The sequence below is a fragment of the Rutidosis leptorrhynchoides genome, chromosome 9 (assembly GCF_046630445.1).
Source record: "Rutidosis leptorrhynchoides isolate AG116_Rl617_1_P2 chromosome 9, CSIRO_AGI_Rlap_v1, whole genome shotgun sequence".
NCBI lineage: Eukaryota > Viridiplantae > Streptophyta > Magnoliopsida > Asterales > Asteraceae > Rutidosis > Rutidosis leptorrhynchoides.
The window spans coordinates 122,758,266-122,781,629 of NC_092341.1; positions in this window are offsets into that span (position 1 = coordinate 122,758,266).

Below are 23,364 nucleotides of genomic sequence, written 5' to 3' on the forward strand. Positions count from 1 at the left end.
AATCCACGGTCCGATAATTCTTGCAACTGGTCTTGTAATTCTTGCATTTCTGAAGGTGCAAGTCTATATGGAGATCGGGCTACAGGTGCAGCTCCTGGTATGAGATCAATCAGGAATTCTACACATCTGTGTGGAGGTAGCCCCGGTAATTCTTCTGGAAATACTCCGGGATATTCTCTTACAACCGGCATGTCATTAATGCTTCTTTCTTCAGTATCGATCTTCTTTACATGTGCCAGAATAGCATAACAACCTTTTCTTATAAGTTTCTGGGCCTTCATACAGCTGATAAAGTTCAGCTTTGAGTTGCTCTTCTCCCCATAAATCATTAATGACGTTTCATCCTTACGAGGGATGCGGATTGCTTTCTCAGTGCAAACAACTTCCGCTCTTGTTTTAGACATCCAGTCCATGCCAACGATTACGTCAAAACTTCCTAATTCTACGGGTATCAAATCGATTTTGAAGGTTTCACCAGCGAGATTCATTTCGCAACCATGGCAAATTTTATCGGCTTTTATTAGTTTACCATTAGCTAATTCAATAGTATATTTATCGTCTAGAGGTAATGATGCACATTTTAGTTTAAAACTAAAGTCTTTACACATATAACTTCTATCAGCACCCGTATCAAACATAATAGAAGCTAGTTGATTATTAACGGTAAACGTACCCGTGACAAGATTAGGATCCTCACGTGCTTTACTGGCACTAACATTAAATGCCCTCCCACGTGCGGGTTCTTTGTTCTTCTCCTTATCAGGGCATTGATTTATAAAGTGACAAGACTTCCCGCATCCAAAACATTTCTTGACATCGGTGAGTTTTGTCTTTACTTCAGAAACGGTGGCATAACAATCTTTCGCCACATGTCCTTTCTTGTTGCACTTATCACAGACCACTTGACAATAACCTGCATGATGTGTGTAACATCTTTTGCAGAACGGATGGGGTCCCTTATAGTTTGGACTTGCAGTTGCCCCATCTTGTTTACCTTTAAAAGTTTCTTGTTTCTTCAGGTGAGTACTTTTACCCTTATAGTCTTCCCATTTCCTCTTTCCTTCAGTTGTCTTGACTTCGGTAATTGGTGCCTTAATCGAACTCTCTGTGATCTGGTCCATGAGTTGGTGTGCCATTGTCATGGCTTCCTGCATCGTATTCGGTTTGGACGATGTAACATTTCCTTTGATATTGATCGATAAACCGTCAATATACATTTCTATCTTTCGTTTCTCATTTGGCACCAATTCAGGACACAACAAGGCTAGTTCCATGAAACGCTTTTCATAGTTATTGAGATTCGTGCCGATAACCTTCAGATTACGTAACTCAGATTCCATTTTTCTGATCTCATTTCGAGGACAGTACTCCTCGATTAGCATCTTTTTCAGTTCTTCCCAAGAGATATCATATGCCGTATCTATTCCTTCTGCTTTAGCATAATTGTTCCACCAAGTAAGTGCACCATCTTGCAACATGCACGAAGCATACTTTGACTTGTCTCCGTTCGCACAATTACTGATTTTGAAAACGGACTCCATCTTTTCAAACCATCGGGTTAGACCGACTGGTCCCTCAGTTCCACTAAACGTCTGTGGTTTGCATCCTTGAAAAGTTTTGTATGAGCATCCGTTTCGTGAATTTGTGTTTACGGCTGCTGCTTTGGCTGCTGCTTCAGTTGTTGCTTTTGCTGCTTCGGTTGCAGCAATTCTTTCATTCACACGTTTCTCGACTAGTTGCTCAAACTCAGCATCCGATATTTGAGACATGTTTCTTCAATAAACACAACAGATATAATTTAATCATATAGAATATTATAGGTAAAATGAGTTGTCAATAGTTAATCGTAGCATATTAATAATATGAACCGATTATTATAAAAGCCTTTTCTTCTTATTAGCATTTTATAATTATTTCTAGGGTATTACCTACCCGTTAAGTTCATACATAATAGCTAGTACAAGGAATTAACTACTAAAATCCTAATAATATACCACTATAAAAAATTATAGCGAGTTACTACATTATTATGTAATAATAATAATAAGAAGTAGTAATAATACAAATAATCATTCCATGCATTTATTATTAATAAACCAAAATAATACAATACCATACAATACTGATATTTTACATATGCTTATTTTACATAACAAGATAGAGTAGCACACATAAGCAATAAAATAGCGCATGGAAGATTTATGGTTACGAGGTCGTTTATTCAGAACTATCAGAAACTTCTTCCCATTTGGTTCTCTCTGCTAATTGTTTGTGTGCACATGGTCCGACAGACATTCTGGCAGTGTATTTTATTTTTAGTTGGGGTTTTGAGGTACCCGTTGCCTCAGTGGGTTTAATACAATAAGGGTGGTTACGGATCGAATGGTCCTGTTCTTTTTTAATAATTAAGGACATTTTATTATTGTGGTTGTTTTTATTATCTATAGCAAGTTGGAATTTCTCCTTAGTGATCTCTTTTATTTCATTAGCGAAATCCTCCTCCTTACTGATCTCGTCTGATGACGAACTGTCTGAGTCATGTGCAGGAGAATATGATGACGAACTGCAAGAATATGTACCGGTGGTCATGAACCGAAATCTGCCAGGCGTAATCGGCACAACCCGCCCGTCGGCGGTATATCTGGACCAATGTCCATATTTGTTTAGAAATGGACGATCCTCGTTTACTCCAGGGATCATGGGTCCATGCCAACGATACTGTGGCTCCGGAAAACTAAAACTGGGTGGAGCTGGAACCTCCTCTGGGTTTACCGGGAGTTGAGATTCCCCGGCTAACACAATTTCTTTTTTAATAGGTATTGGAACGCCCTTTTCAGTTGTGGATAGAATAGATTCAGTGTCCGATTCCGAGTCGTACAAAATGATAGGATTAGAGGAAGTCATCTATCACATAATTGAAACAACAATTACGTTATCATATAAATATATCACATATAATGTTTTTGACCAAATAATAAGCAAAAATCAGTAACAACAGATATGGTCATAGTCCAGACTCACTAATGTATCCTAACAATTACCAGTTAAACACACTAATGTAATTTCTGGTTCCCTATGACCTCAAGCTCGGATACCAACTGTAACGACCCGTCAAAATCGCTATTGACGCGGCACGTTAATCATTGATTCCACAGTGAGGTTTTGACCTCTATATGATACGTTTTGATAAAATATTGCATTCATTAAAATAAGTGACTTTCTAAACATAGAAAGTTATAAACATGTGGGCGAGTGCTTAGGTATTAGCAAAACCCCGAAATACGTAAGTCTTTAATTTACAGGTTGACATCACAGTCCAATTATTTATTACACAACGCAGTTTTATTTTGAATGCAATAAACTTTGTACAAAGCATGAGAGACTCCATGCAGGCAACAAGCACATCACAGCGGAAGCATTCTAAGGACCTGAGAATAAAACATGCTAAAAAGTCAACACGAATGTTGGTGAGTTATAGGTTTAATTGCTCGAGTCATAAACATATATAAAGATAGACCACAAGGTTTCATCAAAAGTATATCAATAGATTCTACGTAACAGAGCACCCTGGTAACTAAACTTAACGCTATAGTGATAATTACCCCATTTGTTTTAATACGCGCAAACCAACGTGTCTTAAACTCAAATAACATACGTCCGTTAAAAGGCTAGCGCTCTAGCTCGGACGGGGATGTCAAGCCCTATGGATCCATATACAATTATTCGCGCCCACCAGTCCATATCCTATGTACTGGCAGCTACTAGTTACCAAAGCTAAGGGATTTTCGGTTTAACTCAGTGTAGAATTTAGTATGTACTTGTGTCTTATTGCGTTTAAAATAAATTGCATGTATTCTCAGCCCAAAAATATTTAAAGTATTTAAAAAGGGAGACTATAAACTCACAGTTCAATATTGAGACTCAATATTGTAGGCAAATTTCGTAGACGTAATGATGGTAGACGATCGTATGATTGGCCTTGGATTCAAGAACAATACCCCGAACAATACCCAATATTTCCTTAGCTTAAAGCGGTTTGAAACCCGAATTAAAAACACCCTCGTATATATCTTATTATTATTAAACTTAAAATTATAATTATAATATAAATATTAATATTGAGAGATTTATGTGTGAAAAATTATCGTCGAACAAACTGCGTATTTATAGTACTTTACGATTTACTGTAGCTCATGCGATCGCATGAGTTTTCAGTGTTTTTGCCATGCGATCGCATGGCCGCCTTTCCCGTTTTGTTTGCTAGTTCGTCGACATCAAATAGTATTTACTGTAGCAAATAGTGTTTACTGTAGCAAATAGTGTTTTACTGTAGCAAATCACTGTAGCAAAATACGGTTTCACTGTAGCAAATAGTATTTTACTGTAGCAAATAGTATTTTACTGTAGGAAAGTCGTTTTTACTTGTACATATATATATATACATACATATAATTGTTCATGAATCGTCGAGAGTAGTCAACGGTAATTGTATATATGAAACAGTTCTAAAATTTTTGAGACTCAATCTAACAGACTTTATTTAACGTGTCAAAATAATAAATCGTATAGAGAATTGGTTTAAATAAGTCAAAATTTTCCGGGTCATCACACATATAGAGGTCAAAACCTCGCAACGAAATCAATTAATATGGAACGTTTTTAATCAATAAGAACGGGACATTTCAGTTGGTATCCGAGCGTTGGTCTTAGAGAACCAGAATTTTGCATTAGTGTGTCTTATCGAGTTTGTTAGGATGCATTAGTGAGTCTGGACTTCGACCGTGTTTACTTGAAAAATGATTGCTTAACAAATTTTGTTGGAAACTATATATTTTTAACATGTGAATATTATGTGATATATTAATCTCTTAACGCGTTTGATATTATGTGATAGATGTCTACCTCTAGAACAAGTCCCATTGACTCACCTAATAATAATGAAGAGTCAAATGTAAATTGGAATGATTCGTGGACTGATTCACAAGTTCCCGAAGAGGAACCGGAAGAAGAGTCGGAACCGGAAGAAGAGTCGGAACCGGAAGAAGAATCGGAACCGGATGAAGAAGTAGAACCGGTGGGGGAAATAATAAAACGGTTAAGTAAAAGAAAATCATCAACCAACCGACCAAGGTTAATTATGGTCAATGGTGTTTCCGCCAAGGAAGCAAAATATTGGGAGGATTACCAATTCTCCGATGAATCGGATTCCGACGAGAATTTCGATGATGTTATAGAAATTACCCCAACTGAATTTAAAAAGGCAAAAGAAAATAATAAGGGAAAGGGCATAAAAATAGAGAAATCTAATTCCAACCCCGATGAACTTTATATGTATCGTCACCCCCGAAGTCCTTAAGTTGTAACAATGACCCGGGAACCTCTAAACCACCAGGTTTTTCTAAACCAATGTGGAAAATAACGGCTCGTATTAGGGGAACATCATATATCCCTAGAAACTTGGCAAAACGAACCAAAACCGAAGAAGAAGAAACAAGCGAGTCGGAATAAGATAGTTGTATTCGTGTAGCAAATAGTATTTTACTGTAGCAAAGTCGTTTTCACTGTAGCACTGTAGCAAAATACGGTTTTACTGTAGCAAATAGTATTTTACTGTAGCAAATAGTATTTTACTGTAGAAAAGTCGTTTTTACTTGTACATATATATATACATACATATAATTGTTCATGAATCGTCGAGAGTAGTCAACGGTAATTGTATATATGAAACAGTTCTAAAATTTTTGAGACTCAATCTAACAGACTTTATTTAACGTGTCAAAATAATAAATCGTATAGAGAATTGGTTTAAATAAGTCGAAATTTTCTGGGTCATCACACATATAGAGGTCAAAACCTCGCAACGAAATCAATTAATATGGAACGTTTTTAATCAATAAGAACGGGACATTTCAGTTGGTATCCGAGCGTTGGTCTTAGAGAACCAGAATTTTGCATTAGTGTGTCTTATCGAGTTTGTTAGGATGCATTAGTAAGTCTGGACTTCGACCGTGTTTACTTGAAAAATGATTGCTTAACAAATTTTGTTGGAAACTATATATTTTTAACATGTGAATATTATGTGATATATTAATCTCTTAACGCGTTTGATATTATGTGATAGATGTCTACCTCTAGAACAAGTCCCATTGACTCACCTAATAATAATGAAGAGTCAAATGTAAATTGGAATGATTCGTGGACTGATTCACAAGTTCCCGAAGAGGAACCGGAAGAAGAGTCGGAACCGGAAGAAGAGTCGGAACCGGAAGAAGAATCGGAACCGGATGAAGAAGTAGAACCGGTGGGGGAAATAATAAAACGGTTAAGTAAAAGAAAATCATCAACCAACCGACCAAGGTTAATTATGGTCAATGGTGTTTCCGCCAAGGAAGCAAAATATTGGGAGGATTACCAATTCTCCGATGAATCGGATTCCGACGAGAATTCCGATGATGTTATAGAAATTACCCCAACTGAATTTAAAAAGGCAAAAGAAAATAATAAGGGAAAGGGCATAAAAATAGAGAAATCTAATTCCAACCCCGATGAACTTTATATGTATCGTCAACCCCCGAAGTCCTTAAGTTGTAACAATGACCCGGGAACCTCTAAACCACCAGGTTTTTCTAAACCAATGTGGAAAATAAAGTCTCGTATTAGGGGAACATCATATATCCCTAGAAACTTGGCAAAACGAACCAAAACCGAAGAAGAAGAAACAAGCGAGTCGGAATAAGATAGTTGTATTCGTGTGGTGTAATATATGTAATATCGTGTGCTTATGCTTTATGATATATGTAAAAATTGCTTGTATTAATAAGTATATTTTTTTTATGAATCTAACTCTTGTCTATTTTACAGTATAAAAACACAAAATGGATAGACAACCCAATATTTTAAGAGACCTACCCGGAGACATGATTGATGAAATCTTGTCTAGAGTCGGTCAGAATTCTTCGGCACAACTATTTAAGGCGAGATCAGTTTGTAAGACATTCAAAGAACGTTCCAAGAATGCCTTGGTTTATAAAAGGCTTTCGTTCGAAAGATGGGGGATATCACATTGGGAAATCCATAAGTTACGATGTGTTTACTTTGACGCATATATTGCGGGGAACCCAAATGCTATTTTACGCAATGGGTTAAGAAATTATTTTGACTCAATATATCCGAATATTGGACTTCGTGATTTAGAAAAAGCGGCTAACATGCAACATAAAGAAGCATGTTATGCTTACGGATTAGTAATGTTCGCTTCTCACCAAAGTGAGAACAAGAACATCGGCCTACAACTATTAAACAAAACGTTCCCACAAGTGACGGAGTCGGTAATTGGGGTAAGAAATGAGGTTTTTAGATTGTTACGGGACTGTTGGACATTACGTAACCCTCGTCCCTTTGACGACGTTACAACACGCTGTCTTATTAACGGCCATAACGGTTATGTTCCACAAGACCAAGGATGGGAAGTAATCCTAGTAAAACCAGAATGCATGACTTGTTTCTGGACGTATGAATTACGTGTCTTTATTGCCTTTGCTGAACGACTTGTGTACTAGCTAGAATTATCTTCACAACCATCTTGTATCAAATTTATTGTGTGCTATATTTCATGCTATATGTAAAATAAGCGGTATTGTAAGTTTGTAAAATATTGTGTAAAAGTTTGAACGCGAAATATTATTATAATCAGTTTTTCATATAGAATTATAGTAGTTGAATTGTATATTAGCTACTAAGTATGAACTTAACGGGTAGGTACTACCCGAATTTAAACTTATAAAACGCTAATATAAAGAAAAAGCTTTTATAAATGAGTTCATATTATGCTACGAAATACTATTAACTACTCTTAATATTCTGTATGATTAACTTGTTCCATTTAACTATTTTGAAGGAAATGGCACCGAATACTCGACACATCGTGAATATGAATGAAGAGGAATTCCGTACTTTTCTAGCTTCAAACATAGCCGCAGTACAGGCTGCACTACATACCAACAATAACCTTGAATCTAGCAGTACAGAAAATCGTGTAGGATGCACCTACAAAGAATTCACTGCCTGCAAACCTTTGGAATTTGATGGAACCGAAGGACCGATCGGATTGAAACGGTGGACCGAGAAGGTCGAATCGGTGTTTGCCATAAGTAAGTGTACTGAAGAGGACAAAGTGAAGTACGCTACGCATACCTTCACAGGTTCTGAGTTAACATGGTGGAATACCTATCTAGAGCAAGTGGGACAAGACGATGCGTACGCACTACCGTGGTCAGCATTCAAGCACTTGATGAACGAGAAGTACCGTCCCAGAACCGAGGTCAATAAGCTCAAGACAGAACTTAGAGGGTTACGAACCCAAGGATTTGATATTACCACATACGAAAGACGATTCACAGAATTGTGCCTATTGTGTCCGGGAGCATTCGAAGATGAGGAAGAGAAGATCGACGCGTTTGTGAAAGGATTACCGGAAAGAATCCAAGAAGATATAAGTTCATACGAGCCCGCCTCCATACAACAGGCATGTAGAATGGCTCACAAACTAGTGAACCAGATTGAAGAAAGAATTAAAGAACAGACTGCTGAAGAGGCCAATGTGAAGCAAGTCAAAAGAAAGTGGGAGGAAAACGGTGATAAGAATCACCAATACAACAACAACAGCAATTACAACAACAATCGCAACATCAATCGCAACTACAACAAACGGCTCAACAACAACAACAACAACAACAACAGCAACAACAGCAACTACAACAATCATCCCAACAACAATAATAACCGCAACAACAACAACAATCAGAAGCAGCTATGCCAAAGGTGTGAAAAGTATCACTCGGGGTTCTGCACCAAATTTTGCAACAAGTGTAAAAAAAATGGTCATAGCGCGGCGAAGTGTGAGGTCTACAGACCAGGGGTTAATAGAACGAAAGGAACAAATGGTGTCAGAACGAGTAATGGAGGAGCAAGTAGTGTCGGAGCAAGTTATGCCAATGTAGTTTGTTATAAATGTGGAAAACCGGGCCACATTATTAGAAATTGCCCGAACCAGGAGAACACGAATGGACAAGGCCGCGGAAGAGTTTTCAATATTAATGCGGCAGAGGCACAGGAAGACCCGGAGCTTGTTACGGGTACGTTTCTTATTGACAATAAATCTGCTTACGTTTTATTTGATTCGGGTGCGGATAGAAGCTATATGAGTAGAGATTTTTGTGCTAAATTAAGTTGTCCATTGACGCCTTTGGATAGTAAATTTTTACTCGAATTAGCAAATGGTAAATTAATTTCAGCAGATAATATATGTCGGAATCGAGAAATTAAACTGGTTAGCGAAACATTTAAGATTGATTTGATACCAGTAGAGTTAGGGAGTTTTGATGTGATAATCGGTATGGACTGGTTGAAAGAAGTGAAAGCAGAGATCGTTTGTTACAAAAATGCAATTCGCATTATACGAGAAAAAGGAAAACCCTTAATGGTGTACGGAGAAAAGGGCAACACGAAGCTACATCTTATTAGTAATTTGAAGGCACAAAAACTAATAAGAAAAGGTTGCTATGCTGTTCTAGCACACGTCGAGAAATTACAAACTGAAGAAAAGAGCATCAATGATGTTCCCGTCGCAAAAGAATTTCCCGATGTATTTCCGAAAGAATTACCGGGATTACCCCCACATCGATCCGTTGAATTTCAAATAGATCTTGTACCAGGAGCTGCACCAATAGCTCGTGCTCCTTACAGACTCGCACCCAGCGAGATGAAAGAACTGCAAAGCCAATTACAAGAACTTTTAGAGCGTGGTTTCATTCGACCAAGTACATCACCGTGGGGAGCTCCTGTTTTGTTTGTCAAGAAGAAAGATGGTACATTCAGGTTGTGTATCGACTACCGAGAGTTGAACAAACTTACCATCAAGAACCGCTACCCACTACCGAGAATCGACGACTTATTTGATCAACTACAAGGCTCGTCTGTTTATTCAAAGATTGACTTACGTTCCGGGTATCATCAAATGCGGGTGAAAGAAGATGATATTCCAAAGACTGCTTTCAGAACACGTTACGGTCATTACGAGTTTATGGTCATGCCATTTGGTTTAACTAATGCACCAGCTGTGTTCATGGACCTTATGAACCGAGTGTGTGGACCATACCTTGACAAGTTTGTCATTGTTTTCATTGATGACATACTTATTTACTCAAAGAATGACCAAGAACACGGTGAACATTTGAGAAAGGTGTTAGAAGTATTGAGGAAGGAAGAATTGTACGCTAAGTTTTCAAAGTGTGCATTTTGGTTGGAAGAAGTTCAATTCCTCGGTCACATAGTGAACAAAGAAGGTATTAAGGTGGATCCGGCAAAGATAGAAACTGTTGAAAAGTGGGAAACCCCGAAAACTCCGAAACACATACGCCAGTTTTTAGGACTAGCTGGTTACTACAGAAGGTTCATCCAAGACTTTTCCAGAATAGCAAAACCCTTGACTGCATTAACGCATAAAGGGAAGAAATTTGAATGGAATGATGAACAAGAGAAAGCGTTTCAGTTATTGAAGAAAAAGCTAACTACGGCACCTATATTGTCATTGCCTGAAGGGAATGATGATTTTGTGATTTATTGTGATGCATCAAAGCAAGGTCTCGGTTGTGTATTAATTCAACGAACGAAGGTGATTGCTTATGCATCTAGACAATTGAAGATTCACGAACAAAATTATACAACGCATGATTTGGAATTAGGCGCGGTTGTTTTTGCATTAAAGACTTGGAGGCACTACTTATATGGGGTCAAAAGTATTATATATACCGACCACAAAAGTCTTCAACACATATTTAATCAGAAACAACTGAATATGAGGCAGCGTAGGTGGATTGAATTGTTGAATGATTACGACTTTGAGATTCGTTACCACCCGGGGAAGGCAAATGTGGTAGCCGATGCCTTGAGCAGGAAGGACAGAGAACCCATTCGAGTAAAATCTATGAATATAATGATTCATAATAACATTACTACTCAAATAAAGGAGGCGCAACAAGGAGTTTTAAAAGAGGGAAATTTAAAGGATGAAATACCCAAAGGATCGGAGAAACATCTTAATATTCTGGAAGACGGAACCCGGTATAGGGCTGAAAGGATTTGGGTACCAAAATTTGGAGATATGAGAGAAATGGTACTTAGAGAAGCTCATAAAACCAGATACTCAATACATCCCGGAATGGGGAAGATGTACAAGGATCTCAAGAAACATTTTTGGTGGCCGGGTATGAAAGCCGATGTTGCTAAATACGTAGGAGAATGTTTGACGTGTTCTAAGGTCAAAGCTGAGCATCAGAAACCATCAGGTCTACTTCAACAACCCGAAATCCCGGAATGGAAATGGGAAAACATTACCATGGATTTCATCACTAAATTGCCAAGGACTGCAAGTGGTTTTGATACTATTTGGGTAATAGTTGATCGTCTCACCAAATCAGCACACTTCCTACCAATAAGAGAAGATGACAAGATGGAGAAGTTAGCACGACTGTATTTGAAGGAAGTCGTCTCCAGACATGGAATACCAATCTCTATTATCTCTGATAGGGATGGCAGATTTATTTCAAGATTCTGGCAGACATTACAGCAAGCATTAGGAACTCGTCTAGACATGAGTACTGCCTATCATCCACAAACTGATGGGCAGAGCGAAAGGACGATACAAACGCTTGAAAACATGCTACGAGCATGTGTTATTGATTTCGGAAACAGTTGGGATCGACATCTACCGTTAGCAGAATTTTCCTACAACAACAGCTACCATTCAAGCATTGAGATGGCGCCGTTTGAAGCACTTTATGGTAGAAAGTGCAGGTCTCCGATTTGTTGGAGTGAAGTGGGGGATAGACAGATTACGGGTCCGGAGATTATACAAGAAACTACCGAGAAGATCATCCAAATTCAACAACGGTTGAAAACCGCCCAAAGTCGACAAAAGAGCTACGCTGACATTAAAAGAAAAGATATAGAATTTGAAATTGGAGAGATGGTCATGCTTAAAGTTGCACCTAAGAAAGGCGTTGTTCGATTTGGTAAACGAGGGAAATTAAATCCAAGGTATATTGGACCATTCAAGATTATTGATCGTGTCAGAACAGTAGCTTACCGACTAGAGTTACCTCAACAACTCGCGGCTGTACATAACACTTTCCACGTCTCGAATTTGAAGAAATGTTTTGCTAAAGAAGATCTCACTATTCCGTTAGATGAAATCCAAATCAACGAAAAACTTCAATTCATCGAAGAACCCGTCGAAATAATGGATCGTGAGGTTAAAAGACTTAAGCAAAACAAGATACCAATTGTTAAGGTTCGATGGAATGCTCGTAGAGGACCCGAGTTCACCTGGGAGCGTGACGATCAGATGAAGAAGAAATACCCGCATCTATTTCCAGAAGATTCGTCAACACCTTCAACAGCTTAAAATTTCGGGACGAAATTTATTTAACGGGTAGGTACTGTAGTGACCCGAACTTTTCCATGTTTATATATATTAACTGAGATTGATATTTACATGATTAAATGTTTCCAACATGTTAAGCAATCAAACTTGTTAAGACTTGATTAATTGAAATAGGTTTCATATAGACAATTGACCACCCAAGTTGACCGGTGATTCACGAACGTTAAAACTTGTAAAAACTATATGATGACATATATATGGTTATATATAGTTAACATGATATTATGATAAGTAAACATATCATTAATTATATTAACAATGAACTACATATGTAAAAACAAGACTACTAACTTAATGATTTTGAAACGAGACATATATGTAACGATTATCGTTGTAACGACATTTAATGTATATATATCATATTAAGAGATATTCGTACATCATAATATCATGATAATATAATAATTTAAAATCTCTTTTGATATTATAAACATTGGGTTAACAACATTTAACAAGATCGTTAACCTAAAGGTTTCAAAACAACATTTACATGTAACGACTAACGATGACTTAACGACTCAGTTAAAATGTATATACATGTAGTGTTTTAATATGTATTCATACACTTTTGAAAGACTTCAAGACACTTATCAAAATACTTCTACTTAACAAAAATGCTTACAATTACATCCTCGTTCAGTTTCATCAACAATTCTACTCGTATGCACCTGTATTCGTACTCGTACAATACACAGCTTTTAGATGTATGTACTATTGGTATATTGATGTCGAACGAGGTGTATATAAAATAGTTTATAAATTTTAGCAGAAAATACTATTAAATACGATACAATTTTACACAAGATATTTATTTATTTATAGAATGGATATACTTAAACCTTGCTACAACACTTATAGGCAGTGTACCTAATCGTACAGTAGTGTAGTTTTTAGTAAGTCCGGTTCGTTCCACAGGGAAATCTTTAAGCAAAGCTCAACGCTATATTAGTTTACTTTTATAAAAATACAAATATATATATAAGTGATATTATTATTATAAAGGGGGGTTTTTACCGTTTAATGACCGGTTTGTCGATTTTAAAACTTTAGTCGCAGTTAAAACCTAATGTAAAATATAAAATAAATACAAGACTTTAAATTAAAGCGTAAAGTAAATAACGATAATGAAATTGAATAATAAAAATGCGATAAAAATTAAATTGCGATAATTAAAAAGTACGATAATTAAAAGTGCGATAAAATGAAATAACAATAAATAAAAGTGCGATAATTAGAAGTGCAATTAAATATAAAATAAAGGAAATTAAATATGAAATAAAAGAATTATGCTTATTTAAACTTCCGTAATCATGATGTTTGACGTGTTGATTTTAGTTTTATGCCCTTGGGTTAATTGTCCTTTGTCCTGGATTATTCAATATGTCCGTCTGGTTTTTGTCCATAACAGTCCATCAGTCATAAATATAAATTGCAAGTGTCCTTGACAAATTATTATTATACCCGAAGATAAATATTCCAACTAATTGGGGATTCGAATTGTAACAAGGTTTTAATACTTTGTTTAATGAATACACCAGGTTATCGACTGCGTGTAAACCAAGGTTTTACTACTTTGTTAACAATTACACCAATTACCCTTGAATGTAATTTCACCCCTGTTTTAATTATTCTAGTGGCTATTAATCCATTCCCGTGTCCGGTTAAATGAACGATTATTCGTACATATAAATACCCCGCCCATCGTGTCCGATCGAGTGTATATGGTAATTTATAGGGACGCCCAATTGTAAATCTTTATATTAACATTAACAAACTTTCATTTAGTTAAACAAATATAAAGCCCATTAATAGCCCATAGCCTAGTTTCCACAAGTGTCGTTCTTTTGTCCAAACCCCAATTATGGTACAAAGCCCAATTACCCAATTTTAATAATTAGCCCAACATCATGATTACTTCGTTTTAAACAAGCATAATAATAACTTAGCTACGAAACATTAATATAAAAAGGTTGAACATAACTTACAATGATTAAAAATAGCGTAGCGTTACACGGACAGAATTTCGACTTACACCCTTACAACATTCGCTAACATACCCTTATTATTAGAATTATAATTAAAATTAAAATATAAATTATAAATATAAATATATTACGTATATATTGAGAGAGATTGAGAAAAAATAAGGTGATAAATTCGATCAGAATTCGGTTGGCTTTATAGCCAGAAATGAAATTTGGGGCTCCGCGACTCGCGGCAAAATGGCCTTAAAACTCCGCGAGTCGCGGAGAGGTATTTTCATTTCACACCCTTGGAGTTTCTGGCTGCCGACGGTTTTAATAATATATATATATAATATATATATAATTAATATAATTAATTATATATTATATTATATTTATATACATAGTTAACTTGTAATTTTTAGTCCGTTGCGTCGAGCGTTAAGAGTTGACTCTGGTCCCGGTTCCGGTTTTTCGAACGTCCTTGCGTACAATTTAATATCTTGTACTTTGCGTTTTGAATCTTGTACTCTTGTGATTTCGAGACGTTTCTTATCAATAATTGGAACCTTTTTGATTGTCTTTTGTTCTTTTGAGCTTTTTGGTCGTTTGCGTCTTCAAATCGTCGAATCTGTCTTTTGTCTTCACCTTTTATTATTTAAACGAATATCACTTGTAAATAGAACAATTGCAACTAAAAGCTTGTCTTTCTTGAGGAATAATGCTATGAAATATATGTTCGTTTTTAGCATTATCAAATATTCCCACACTTGAGCGTTGCTTGTCCTCAAGCAATATCGTCTTGAAATACTAGAATCACTTTTTTATTCTTCACACTTTGTACATCAGTGATTTCTATACGGCGGTATAAACAATGGTAGTAACGATATGGTTTACAGTCCCACATGACTATAAAAATTTAGATCCATTAAGGAAATTGGATCTTTATGAAAACATTTGATCTTTTGAAAATTAAATCTAGTTTTTACCCTAGATAAGTTTTCCGGAATAACCCTTTACCGGTGTTTGCAAAATATTTTTGTGGGTTTGGTGGGTTTCAGATTTGAAAATTTTAGCTCAAAACTTGCGGTTTTGTGTCACCCACTTGCTAACCTTGTATTTGGAAAGCAACACGTCCAGTTTACTTGTCCCGTATATTACCTTTCGGCAAACTACCGTCCGGTTGTAAAGGAAAGCGTTGAACAAGCAACTGTTAAGGCAATGTCCCGTGACATGCTTTTGATTATGGTCTATAACGTGTCGGACGCAATTACTATTCTTGGTAGGAGCAATAGTAAAGCTCACCCTTATAATTTGTCGGTCTGGCACAAGGTCCTGTCTTTGACCATGCTATGCAACCACCGTTCTTACGGTTGACACCCGATTTAATTCAGGTGACCTAATGAATTCCAGGTGAATTCCTAGGATTTTACGTTCAATGGTAATGAACGCATTGAAAATAGGGTTTTCAGAAAGCAAATCGGTTTATAATTTTGATCAAAATATTTTTTCGTTTAAGCTCGAGTTTAGATATCATTGAATTCCATGAGTTTGAATTCTCAATCTTTAAGGTCAATCTCAAGGATTGAGTGATATCAGTCTTAAAAGCTGATTTTTAATCTTTAAGGAGATTATCCTTTCTGGGGATCTGATTCATTAGTCTTATCCAGCTAATTTGCATGGTGCCTCCCCATTGTACGAGATAAATCCTTCTCATGGTTAGGATAAATCTGACCACTTGGCGACCCTGTTTAATGCTGAGGTCCGTGGATTTCCTGCTGATTTTAGTGATGACTTTTCTAGATTTTTCGTCAACCTACAGCTGGTCTGAACGACAACTTCATGACCTAAATCAAGAAGCGCGTGTCTTTTTCGGAAGACTTTACTTCCTTTTAATGATGGAATTGATTCATCGTGTAGATCCATCTCTTCTTTTCTTTCATCGGGTAAAACAGTTTAGTTTAGTCCAAAGCAAAAGTATTTTCAGTTATTTGTTACAAATATATGTGACATATGTTTAAAATAACTTGGTAAATTTTCCCACACTTGGCTTTTTATTTTTCTTTTTATCGTCCTCTATTCCATTTTAAATGAATTTTAACATTTTAGTTTGTTTCTCAATTTATGTCCTTTCCGAGGTAACAATAATTTCGGTGTTAAAACCTAGTTTTATCGTTCATAAATATGTATAAACATGATTTGAATTCATTTAATTGAAAATTTTGAAAAATTTTACTAGAATTGGGTAGTCAGTATATAAGACTAGGGCTGTTCTTTTTTTATCAGAGAGCACTAGATTCTAATACAACTACTGCTTTACTAGTATTTTTAATGGTAACCAAGTGTTTAATAAAAATTTTTTAAAATCCGAAAGAATTTAACCCCTTCCCACACTTAAGATCTTGCAATGCCCTCATTTGCAAGAAATCAGTAACAATTTAAATTATTGAGGGTGATTTGTGTGAAAATGATTAAATTTTTACCAAAGTTTCCAAATATATTGGCGTTTGTTTGCTGAATGATAAATGGTGCACGTCATTTGTTCATTCCGTCTTGTTGTTATTTCACATATATTTTGCATCATTGTCGTCAAAATTACTTGCTTTTGCTGAACTTAATGCCAGTCTTTGAAAATGCTTTGTTTTACCCTGTTGTGTACATAAGATAAACTGCAAACATATATACATATTTTTGAAGTTTGGTTTATTACCCCACATTCAAAAATTATTAAAATCTAAGAATAAAAGTTAGATAATTATAAAAATGATTACAATATTAACAAAAGTATTAAACATATCAATAATTACATATTACAAAATAATAAAAATAAAAAGTAACTAAGGATGATATTGGTACCAATAGGGGTTCCACGCATAACCATAAGTGCTATAGAATGCTTCGGCAGGGTCATACGTAGGATATGGTGGCTGCATCTCTATCGACCAAGGAGGGAAGACGGGTTTCGGTGTAGGAATATAGTTTCTACCTATATGTTGGCAATGCGCTATGATCTGGTTCTGATGAACTTGCCAATCTTCAAATGCTCTCTGTCTAGCATTTTCGTATTCCTGAGAAGCTATAAACCTATGCATTTCTTGCCCCCCTCCTACATTACCTTGTTCCTGGTTTCTCTCTACCTGTGGATGTCTACCATTGTATCGTACTGCGGCGTTATTTCGCCGCTTCAACACTTTCGCACCATGGTATACATTTAAACCTATAGTGTCGCGGGGTTCCGGCTCTTCTACTAATAATCCCCCCCGACTTATATCCACACCGAGATATTCACCAATCAAAGTAATAAAAATACCACCCCCTATTATGCTATGTGGACGCATCCCTCGAACCATAGCTGATAAATAATAACCCACACAATATGGTATACTTACAGCGCTGTGTGGGTCTCGAATACACATATGGTAAAACAAATCTTGTTCATTTACCTTTTCTTTGTTTTTACCCCTTTGTGTAATCGAGTTAGCTAAAAACCTATGTATTACTCTTAATTCGGCTCTATCTATATCCAAATAAGAGTAGTTTCCCCCTTTAAAACGGTGATGGCTTGTCATTTGACTCCACACACCGTGTGTATCAAAATTTTCATCTATTTTCCTACCGTTTAGTATCAATCCTCTACAATCGGCAGACGCTAATTCCTCAGGCGTATATATACGTAAAGCCTGAGCCATGTCCAGTAATGACATGTGGCGCATCGAACCGCCTAACAAAAATCTAATAAAAGAACGATCGGTTAAACTAGCTACCCGATCATTCAACTCTATACTACATAACAACTCTTCACACCATACTTTATATACAGGTCTGCGTATGGTGAATAAACATATCCAGTCATTAAAATAAGAATTACCATACCTCTGTACCAGTAATTCCCTAATTGGCCCGGCCAATTCTACAGCTTCCAAGGGTCCCCATTCTATGACCCTCGGTACCTCAACAACCTTGGAATGAAGAGTATGCAAACCCCGTTGATATTTTGGATAATCTATCCAAAGTCTGTCAAATCGCAGGTTCGGGTGCAACTGTTCCAAGTGCATATCTGAAAAGGTCATGACTGGATGAGGTACATCCTGCTTGTAGTAGTTATCTACCTCCTGTTGTTCCAAGTTCTCAGCAGGAGCATGGCGGGCTTGGGATGAAGATTCACCCCTTTCATTCTGCAAAACACATCAAACACAAATTTTGTGCATCCAAATATGCATTAGTGTCAGCAAAATCATCAATCAAAATAATTACAATGACATTATCAATTTATATCAAACTTAAGCTTATTTTCACATTTTTATCAAATCTACACTTTTTCAAATAAGCATATACGAAAATTTTCGCCAAGTTCATAAGCATTCAACTCAAATAACATGTCAAAATAATCATTACTAGCAAATAAACAAGTCTCAAATGGCATTATCTTTCAAAAATCAAGTTCATGAATTTTGGACTTGAAAAAGTCCACTTTAATTCTCAAAATCATGTTTAGGCTCAAAGTTTGGATCATTTAACTACCTAGACATGTTACACTACTCAATTTAGCAATAATTCATGACAAAAATCGGCCATAACCTGTTTATATCAAAAAGCCCCAAATTTGCTCAAGAACACAAACCCTAGATTCTAAAAATTTTGAAGTTTTTGGCTTCAAATCATGTTAACAAGCATCAATCTAGGTTATACATGCATAATATACTAACAATTTAACACTAATTACACTAAAAATTAACAAAATTCAAATTATGAAAATATGCTCAAGAACACACTAAAATTCGGATTTAAAGGTGATTTGGGGTGTAATTGTACCTGTTTTCTTGAGTAGTTCCGAGATATCATCCTTCTCAACATGATTGTAGTGAAAAATTTGAAGATTAACGGTGAAAAATCGAGTTTTTGGGATGATTTTCGTGGGTTTTCTCGGGTTTTTTCGAGCTGTATTTGGGTGTTTATGTGTGTGTGTGAGTTATCTGATCGAGCAGCTAGTTTTATTTTTTTTTTTTTGTAATTTTGTCCCTCCGCGAGTCGCGGAGGCTTGTACTGCAAACTCCGCGAGTCGCGGAGTTATTTTTTTTTTTTTTTTTTTTTTTTTTATTTTTTTTTTTTTTTTTTTTTTTTTTTATAATCTTTAACTTATAAAACAATTAAGAAATTAATTTTAAAATTTTGTTTCCCTTGTTATTTAGGACGAGGTCGTTTCGGATCGATGTCCTAGTCCGTCCTTCGACAAAATTTTAAAATTTGTCTTTTTGTAGCGATTGTTTTAAAAGCTAAGATTTTTGGGTTTTTTTAATGTTTTTGGCATACTTTAAATCAATAAGATTAAAAATAATGATAATAAAAGTTCTCGTCCCTCCCTTGGGTAAAGCAATTTCGGTTCAAAGACCTAGTCTTCAACTTACGACGAATTTTTAAATCATATTTTTAACTTAATGAGATAAAGTAAATTTTTGTTTTTAAATTCACACAACATAAATATAAAATTCAAAATTAAAAATTAAAAAATTCACACCAAACTTAAAATTTGAAATGCATAAAATTAAAAATTAATATTTTAAAAATTAAAAATTCACACCAAACTTAATTTAAAAATTCAAATATTTACAATTTTAAATATATTGTTTTTACAAAGTTTACAATATTAATTTAAGATTTAAATATTAATTAAAAACATGGTAAAAATAAATTAAAAATCTTTTTGTCTTTTTATCCCTCTTTAATCAATCAAATATTATCAAAAATATGCGCCCCTCTTTTCGGTAAAGTAATTTCGGTTCTAAGACCTAATTTAACTCATGACGAATTTTTGAAATATTTTGGGTTGATTGATTAAAGATATTTATACCTTAAGAATAAACGTTAAATTTCGCAGTGATGTAATAAATTTTTGAAGGATATCAATAATTTCGGTCGCCAAACCTAATTTTATTTAATACCAATTTAATACTTTTTAGCGAACAAATTAGCGTTTATTATCAAAAGGTTAAAAATAAAAATAAAAATAAAAACTGTACAGACATACCTGTGAAATAGATTTCTTAGTTATATGATCTATTATATTCATAAGATAGTCGGTTTAATTGGTCTTCCATGGCTGCATAGGCGTAACCTCGAGCATTCATTGTCTTTTCTTCTAAACATATGAACGGTCCGTCTCTGCATAAAGTAACAAATTCGGTATTTGAATAAGTTTGATTATTTGAACATTTACCTCCATGTGACCATTTTCCGCATTTGTGACATTTTTCTAGGTGTCGTGCTCTTCTTTTCGCTGCGGATTTTGATTTTCCTTTACCAAATTGTAACTTATTATCTTCGCATCTGGATCCTTTTCTAACTCCGTCCATTCTTTCTCTGATTACTGATACTAATTCACTCGGTAATATGTCATTATTTCTTTTAGTGATCAAAGCGTGTAGCATTAGACCATGGTTTAATTCACAGGCAGTCTTCATTTTGTAAAAACCTAAAAAAAATAAAAATTCAGAATGGGGGGAGAAGACTAGTTCTTTAGGGTCTGCTAGGGAAAGACCATACGTGTTCCATTTTCGAGAACTACACGAAAACAGACAATCTAACTCTAACAGAAATACATATTATCTTTTAAAGACTTGATTCTCCCCACACTTAGTTAGCTGTGGTGTCGAAATTGTGATTAACTTCGTTGTCGACTTCCATCGGACCATGTATGTAATGTTTAACTCTGTGACCATTAACTTTAAATTCAATCCCATTTGAATTTATTAATTCTATCGTTCCGTATGGGAAAACTCTTTTGACTATGAATGGTCCAGACCATCTTGATTTCAATTTTCCAGGAAATAGCTTGAATCGTGAATTGAAAAGAAGAACTCTGTCTCCTTCTTTGAATTCTTTTGAACTTCTGATTCTTTTATCATGCCATTTCTTCGTTCTTTCTTTATAGATTAACGAATTTTCGTATGCTTCATGTCTTAATTCTTCTAATTCGTTTAGTTGACTTAATCGTAGACGTCCGGCTTCATGTAAATCAAGATTACATGTCTTCAAAGCCCAAAATGCTTTGTGTTCAATTTCTACTGGAAGATGACATGCTTTTCCATACACAAGTCTAAAAGGTGTGGTTCCAATTGGAGTTTTGTAGGCTGTTCTAAAAGCCCAGAGTGCATCCTCCAATTTAATGGACCATTCCTTTGGATTTGATCCTACGGTTTTTTCAAGAATACGTTTTAAAGCTCGGTTTGTATTTTCAACTTGTCCACTTGTTTGTGGATGATATGCGGTGGAGATTTTATGAGTTACTCCATATCTTTTAAGAACTTTCTCAAGTTGATTATTACAGAAATGAGTACCCCGATCACTTATTAAAGCTTTCGGTGTTCCAAACCTTGCAAAAAGACGTTTTAAAAAGTTGACTACAACTCGTGCATCGTTAGTTGGGAGAGCTTGTGCTTCCGCCCATTTAGATACATAATCAATGGCTACGAGTATATACAGATTATTATGAGATTTTGGAAATGGACCCATAAAGTCAATACCCCAAATGTCAAATACTTCACATACTTGGATGACATTTTGTGGCATTTCATCACGTTGACTTATTTTTCCGGCCCTTTGACATGCATCACAGGATTTGCAAAGAAGGTGTGCGTCTTTGTAAATTGTAGGCCAATAGAATCCAGCTTCATAAACTTTTCTTGCTGTTAGTTGAGGCCCATAATGCCCTCCTGTTGGTCCTGTGTGACAATGGTTTAAAATTTTACTAGCTTCATCTCCAAATACACATCGGCGTATTATTCCATCGGGACAACTTTTAAACAGATGTGGATCTTCCCAGAAATAGTGTTTTATATCACTGAAGAATTTCTTTCGTCTTTGGTACGATAATCCTTTTTCAAGGAATCCACAAACTAAGTAGTTTGCATAGTCTGCAAACCATGGGATTTCTTTATAATCTATCTTCAATAGATATTCATCAGGAAAGTTGTCTTGTATGGCTGATTCATTCAGAACTTCTAATTCGGGATTTTCAAGACGAGAAAGATGATCAGCGGCGAGATTTTCTGCTCCTTTTTTATCTCGGATTTCAATATCAAACTCTTGTAAGAGTAAGATCCAACGGATTAATCTTGGTTTAGCATCTTGTTTTGAAAATAGGTATCTAAGAGCAGAATGGTCGGTATAGACCACCGTTTTTGCTAGAACGAGATATGATCGAAATTTGTCAAAAGCAAAGACAATAGCAAGGAGTTCTTTTTCAGTAGTTGTATAGTTCGTTTGTGCTCCTTGTAATGTCTTACTAGCATAATATATAGGTTGAAATCGTTTTTCAATCCTTTGTCCTAAAACGGCTCCCATTGCAAAATCACTTGCATCGCACATTAGTTCAAATGGTAGATTCCAATTTGGTGTTATCATGATCGGCGCATTAGTGAGTTTTTCTTTAAGAATATTAAAAGATTTGATACATTCATCTGAAAAGATAAATGGCGCATCCTTTTCTAGGAGTTTATTCATAGGAGTGGCAATTTTTGAAAAATCTTTTATGAAACGTCGGTAAAAACCGGCATGCCCTAGAAAACTCCTAACTCCTCTAACATTGGTGGGATGTGGAAGTTTAGCAATTACATCTACTTTAGCTCTATCCACTTCAATTCCTTCTTTTGAAATTTTATGTCCAAGAACGATGCCTTCTTTAACCATGAAATGGCATTTCTCCCAATTAAGTACTAGATTTGATTTTTCGCATCTAATTAGCATTCGTTCCAGATTAACTAGACATGATTTAAATGTATCACCGAAGACTGAAAAGTCATCCATGAATACTTCCATGCATTCTTCTATCATGTCGTGAAAAATCGCCATCATGCACCTTTGAAAGGTTGCAGGGGCGTTACAAAGTCCAAATGGCATGCG